At 47.6% G+C, this 6,000-nt stretch overlaps 1 protein-coding gene across 1 annotated transcript in view; it reads left to right on the top strand.

Moving 5' to 3' along the window:
• The first annotated feature begins 1,834 nt into the window (after positions 1–1,834).
• Positions 1,835–6,000, top strand: part of Rnf19a (ring finger protein 19A, RBR E3 ubiquitin protein ligase) — a 38,975-nt gene continuing 34,809 nt past the window's right edge. The window contains exon 1 of the mRNA XM_038342446.1: positions 1,835–2,053. The gene's annotated coding sequence lies outside the window, so the exon portion shown is untranslated. The remainder of the gene's footprint in view (positions 2,054–6,000) is intronic.

The following is a 6,000-nucleotide window of genomic DNA, read 5'->3' as shown; positions in this document are numbered from 1 at the left end:
TGGGAGGCAGCCAAACTTGACTGCCTTAAAAGCAAAGGGTATACAGCAGAGAGAAGAGAGGGAGAGGGATGCTAGAGGGCACAGCAGGTCAGACTTCGTGAAAGTGGCTGCAGGAAGGTCTGGGAAGAAGTCTAGATTTCTGGCATGGGCCTGGCAGAATGAAAGATGTGAGTTTTGTTTGTTTTAGACAAATCTCTGTGCTATCTCAGACAGACTTGAGCTACAGATATGTCTTTGTTAGGGTTCCTATGGCTACAACAAAACACCAAGGCCAAAAAACAAGGTGAGGGAGGAAAGAGCTTACTTGAGGGTTTACACTTCCACATGGCTGTTCATCCACAAAAGAAGTCAGGGCAGTCTCCTGGAAGCAGGAGCTGATGGAGAGGTCATGGAGGGGTGCTGCTTACTGGCTTGCTCCTTATGGCTTGCCCAGCTTGCTTTCTTATAGACACCAGAACCACTAGTCCAGGGATAGAACTACGCATAATGGGCTGGGCCCTCCTCCAACAACCGCTAATTAAGAAAATGCCTACAGCCCTGATCTTAGGGAAGCACTTTCTTAATTGGGGATCCTGCCCCTCAAATAACTAGCTTGTGTCAAGTTGACACAAAACTACTCAGCACAAGGAGCCCCCATAGAGTCAAGTGGAGATGTCCAACACTTATCTCTTTCTTAATAGATGCATATTGGCCTAGTGAGGAATAGAGCATCCTTTCAATTTCTAGGAAGAGAGAAAGGAATTGAATCTCTGGGAACTAAGATGACTATACGGAGTACAAGGCCACTGTTATTTTGCACAACTCAAAACCCCATCCCAGTCATTGCCCCATCTACACAGCAAAGCCATTCTTGCATTATTCAAAGGTTTAAAGTGTCCAGTCGATTATTGCACATTGCATACAGTCTTCAGGTAGCACTTAAAGGTGAACACATAATGGCTCTCAACTTCCAGTAAATGAAAATCATATTCAAAATTACTTCCTTTAAGACGTGTGGTCAAAGATAGTGAACCCTAAACCGCCTAGCCTGTCTCTAACTGGGAAAAATTTACTGGTTACCAAAGATGCCAAGTGGGGTTTGAAAAGATACGGGTCCTTGGTTAGTTTCTAATTTAGACACACTGAAATAGGGATCGAAAGCAATATATTTAGAATAAGTAACAGATGGTGGATGGACATTTTGGCATCCACGTCTCAGTATTCTAAGGAAATGATCTAAATCCTCAGAAGAAATAAACAAGGAAAGGATGGGATTGGAACTGGAAAAGGATCTAAGAAATCTATACCAAGTCTGACTGAGATTAAAAGATGGAGAATGGAATGCACAGGCCGGATTAAAGTTAAGGTTGAATTCATCAGATATCGATCAGGGCTGAAACACTTCCCGGGGGACGGAGAGCAGCAGACACCCGCCTCCACACCCTGCAGGGCTCGGCTATCGGGAGGAGGGCTGCCAACCAGGCAGGTGAACCGTGAGAAACAGCGGGGCGGAAGGCAGACAGTCAAGCGCCTAGTCAGGGTCGCGCTCCGCTTGGGGCGTGGCTCCCGCCGTCCCCCTCACCCCCCACCTGCCACTCGGTCCCGGTGACCAGAAGGGCGTCGCCCGCCCCACCGTCCGGGGCGCACCGGGCGAGAGCGCGCGGCACGAGGCGAACGTGCGCGATCCTACGAACCACCGCGTCCCAGGGGCAACCCGCACTGTCGGCGGAGGGGGGGGTGGGAGGGAGAGGACGGACGGTGACGTCAGGACGCAGGATGCGCACCGGGCGGGGCCACGCCGGGCGGGGCCGGAGTGGGAGGAGGGGGCGGGGCCAGCAGGGGCGAGGGCGGGGGAGAATGGCAGTTGCGGTGCTGGTCCCCGGCTGCGTTGGTCCGGCTGGAGTCACCGAGGGGAGTTCGGGAAAGCGGCCGGCCGCCACGCTTCCACCGGTAGCTCTTGCCCTAACCGAGACGGTTCCGCAGCGGGGCTGAGGGCCGGGCCGTCCTCCGTCCTCCCTCCAGCTGGTGCCTCCGCGGGATGGGGCCTGCTCGCCCGCCGCCCTGAGGAGCTGAGGTACGGCGGGGGCCGGGTGCCTCCCTTAGGGACGCGGGGGATTCGGGGCGCCGCTCGGGCCTCGGAACGGGGCCGGGAGATGTGCGCGGCTGTCCCCGGGGCGTGCGGTCCGCCGCCCCGACGGTGTTGGGACTGGCCGCGGCGCTGCCCCGGGCGGGCGAGCGGGCGAGACCCGAGGGCGAGCGCCGCGGGGAGGCGGCGGGGGGCGGAGCGCATTCCTGACGGGTGAAATCGGCCCTAACGGGACGCTTTCCGGGCCTCGCCGCACACTCGCGCCGCGCGCGGACTTGGCCCCCGAAGCCGGTCGTCCCCGGGTCCCGGGCGGGCGGGCGGGTCGGGGAGGTGACCGCCTCCTCCGCCGGCGGAGATCGCGCACACGTTCGGGCACACGCGCGCTGCAAGCCGTGCGGCCTGGGGGTGAAGTGTGTGAACCCGGTCTTCCGGGACTCCACCTCCAGGGTGTTCCCCGGTCCCGAGCGGGAGGCCGCTGCTTTCAGTTTCCAGTTTTTCCTACGGTCTGGGCTTCCATTCTGCCGTTGTTCTCCCCTCTTTTTTCCATTTCCATTAATGGGAAGAAGTCGTTTAGGGTTCATTAATCCCGAGACAAGGGCAGCGAATAAAAGAGGGAAGAGGATGGTGAAGCTATATATGGTTTAATTTTTTTGCTCGTTGTCCCCGTGGCGATAGGAATACATGGCTGGTGCTTGACTTTGTGTAATGTTCGCTGTTGAGAATGTGGTAATATTAGGAAGGACGACCCTAAATGCCGCTGCAATTTTCAAACCTAGTGGTGGTGAGAAAGGTTGGTGTAAAATGGTAGCAAGACGGGCGGCGTTAAAGCTGTCCTTTCCTGGGTTGGTGCTCCCAAAATATTTTGGTCTTTCCTCATTCTACTTTCGTGTGTGTCTGTGTGTGAAGCTGGCTCTCTGTTTGTTTCCTATTTTAACCTGGATTCATTGACCCCTTTTCATTGTATGTAGTGTGACAATATACTTGTCTTTTATTTTTCTTCCGGTTTTGCTGTTAACCGGTCTCAGTGCACATCCTACCGCTTCTGTTTGTAATTCAAGTCATTTTCATATTTGCCTGTTTAAGCTTTAACATCGAGCTGTCTGTATTGAATTAAAATGTAAATATTTAGAAAATGACGATGACCTTATTTTCAAATGTTCTTTACTTGGTACATGCAGCTTCTTGGGAAAGGATTTGGCATTGAGTCTTTGGACTTACTAAACCAAATTATGCAAAGCAAGCCCCCCTTTTTAAAGCTCTTTTTAAAAATTACTATATATAGTGTAAACTTAAGTTTCATGTGACCGTGGAAAAAAATTAATGCCCTTGTAAAGTGTCTTTCTGAGAAAGAAGAAAATAATATTATCTCAGGGTTCTCATTTGAGAACCTCAGTTATGGTTAATTTTGTTTTAATTGCAGGATTATTTTAGCAGTTGAAACAGCCTAGTCCTTATTAAAATAGCTTCTTGAAATATCTCATCTTGGAAATGCCTCAGGCGTGTTTGAACACAGGTAGTCAAAGCAGTATTTCTGCAGTTGTTGGTGTACTGTATTTGGAAATCATCATTCTTTTTGAGATAGGGTTTCACTATGTGGCCTGGTTGGCCTGGAACTTGCTTATGTATACCAGACTAACCGTGAACTCACTGAGTTCATGCTCCTGATAGGATCCAGGGCCTGTGCTCCTTGCCCAGCTAGGAGTCACCATTTATATATATATTTACATATAATGTATATTTTATATATATTATATGTAAATATATAAATATATTCATAATTTCAGGCAGGCTTTTGGGGGGCTTTGCACATGCTAAGCAAATATCTTAATACCCCCCCCTTTGTTTTTTTTCTTTTTTTCCTGTCTTTTGAAAGAATTTGTATATTTTCATGGCACATCCCGTTTCTTCCTAAACACCTAGATTTAGTGCCGATATCCTTTGGTTTCTAGTCAGCCTTACCACCTGATACACATATATTCCCAGCCCACCTGCCTCCCAGCTCTTTGTGCTGGTATCTGTTTGTAGTTTAGCCACTTAGAGGTAGAGGTGGGAAAGTTGTTAGGCGCTGACCTGAGCGATGTAGCAAACAACACACACACACACACTGGTAACAACCGTCATCTCAGGGCACTGAGAGCCAAGGGACACGGTTTCCTCAAGTTTCTAGAAGACACTTAGGTGTGATAACTTGAAAACGTCTCTAGCCTAGTGCTTGGCCCAGAGTAAGGTGCTGATAAATTTGGGTACTTTTATATTAGATATTCATTTGTATCTTCTCTAATCAGGAAATAGAGTTTTAGAGAATTGTTACTTGTCCTTCTGAGGTTACTATAGGTGACAGTTGTCAAATGCAGGCCTATTCTTACTGACTAAGCATATGCTCCTTTATTGATTTTTTTTTTTTTTTTTTTTTTTTTTTTGCGGTTTAGGTTGAAAAACAAACAAGCATCTTGGGCTAACAGCCAAAGTAAAGTTGAGTTTCTAAAGTACTATTTGATTGCATATTACAGTCCATTTGTCCTGCTAGTTCTTCCGCACAAAGTAGTAGCCTGTTTAAAAAGACTCGTGCTCATGTAGGGAACACACTGGCTGAAAGCCATTAGCCTTACTCCTAACTAGCAAGTAGTAGATTAATTATGGAGAATAATTGAGTTTTCCATACTGAGGCAGTTTTCACCAAATAGGATTTTTCTCACTTTATTTTTAAGTCACTGTGTATTGGGGAATATTATTTTAAGGTGTGTTACTTTTGGTTATGTTGTGGAGGTGTGTTACTGTGCCTGTCTAAAACATCTATTAAAGAGCTGAATGGCCAGTAGCGAAGGGAAAGAAATAGGTGGGGCTGGCGGGCAGAGAGGATAAACGTTAGGAGAAATCTGGAAGGAGAAGGAACAAGAAAAGGAGAGAGGAAAACGTTGTTGGTTGGTTTTTACTCTTTACTCTTTAGGCTCTTTTGGGGGGGGGCACCACCCAGCTCCCAAACAAACCACACACACAGAAGCTTATTACTACTTAGAAATGTCTAGCCGTAGCTTGGCTTGTTTCTTGCCAGCTTTTCTTAAATTATCCCATCTATCTTTGGCCTTGGGGCTTTTATGTTTTTCTATTCCTGTATACCTTTTCTTTCTTTCTTACTCCATGTCTGTCTGGGTGGCTAGCCCCTGAACTACTCCACTTCTTTGTTAGCTGACAGAAGATGCATGATGTTGAAACAGCTTATGAGTAAACATATCTGTGCAGCTAAAGAGTGAAGGAAAAGATTTGTTGTCTAACACGTTTGTAGCTCAGATGGTGGCAGTCTTCAAGAAAGGCATCGACATAATTTTAGGTGTTTACAGCATGGACACTTCATTGTTTTTCTGTAGTTGTCATAGTAGTTAGTGATGCTTGGTGTACAGGACTGAGGAGCAGATATTGCTGGGCTGCATTTGGTGGTGACGCCTTTAATCCCAGCACTCGGGAGGCAGAGAAGGGTGGAAGGCCAGCCTGGTCTACAGAGTGAGGCTATTACTGTATTGTTTCATTGTTGTTATCAGTAGTATCTGAAGAATGATTGTATTTTTATGTGTTTTGCCTGCATGTAAATCCAGTGTAGGACATATGTGCAGTTTCTGTGGAGGCCAGAAGAGGACATCAGATTCCCTTGGAACTAGAGTTAGAGTAATGGTTAGCTATAATAAAAAATTATTAATTGTTGATTTGGTTCTTACTTCATTTTTGTAGCCGGGAATGATGGTGCACGCCTTTAATCCCAGCACTCGGGAGGCAGAGGCAGGCGGATCTCTGAGGTTGAGGCCAGCCTGGTTTTCAGAGTGAGTTCGAGGACAGCCAGGGCTACACAAAGAAACTTTGTCTTGAAAAAACAAAACAATCTACCGTGTAGGTGTTGGAGGAGAAGAGCAGCCAGTGTTCTTAACTGAGTCATTTCTCCAGCC

The sequence above is a fragment of the Arvicola amphibius genome, chromosome 9 (genome assembly GCF_903992535.2).
Source record: "Arvicola amphibius chromosome 9, mArvAmp1.2, whole genome shotgun sequence".
In the NCBI taxonomy this organism is placed as follows: Eukaryota; Metazoa; Chordata; class Mammalia; order Rodentia; family Cricetidae; genus Arvicola; species Arvicola amphibius.
This window is presented reverse-complemented; position numbering and strand designations above follow the sequence as displayed.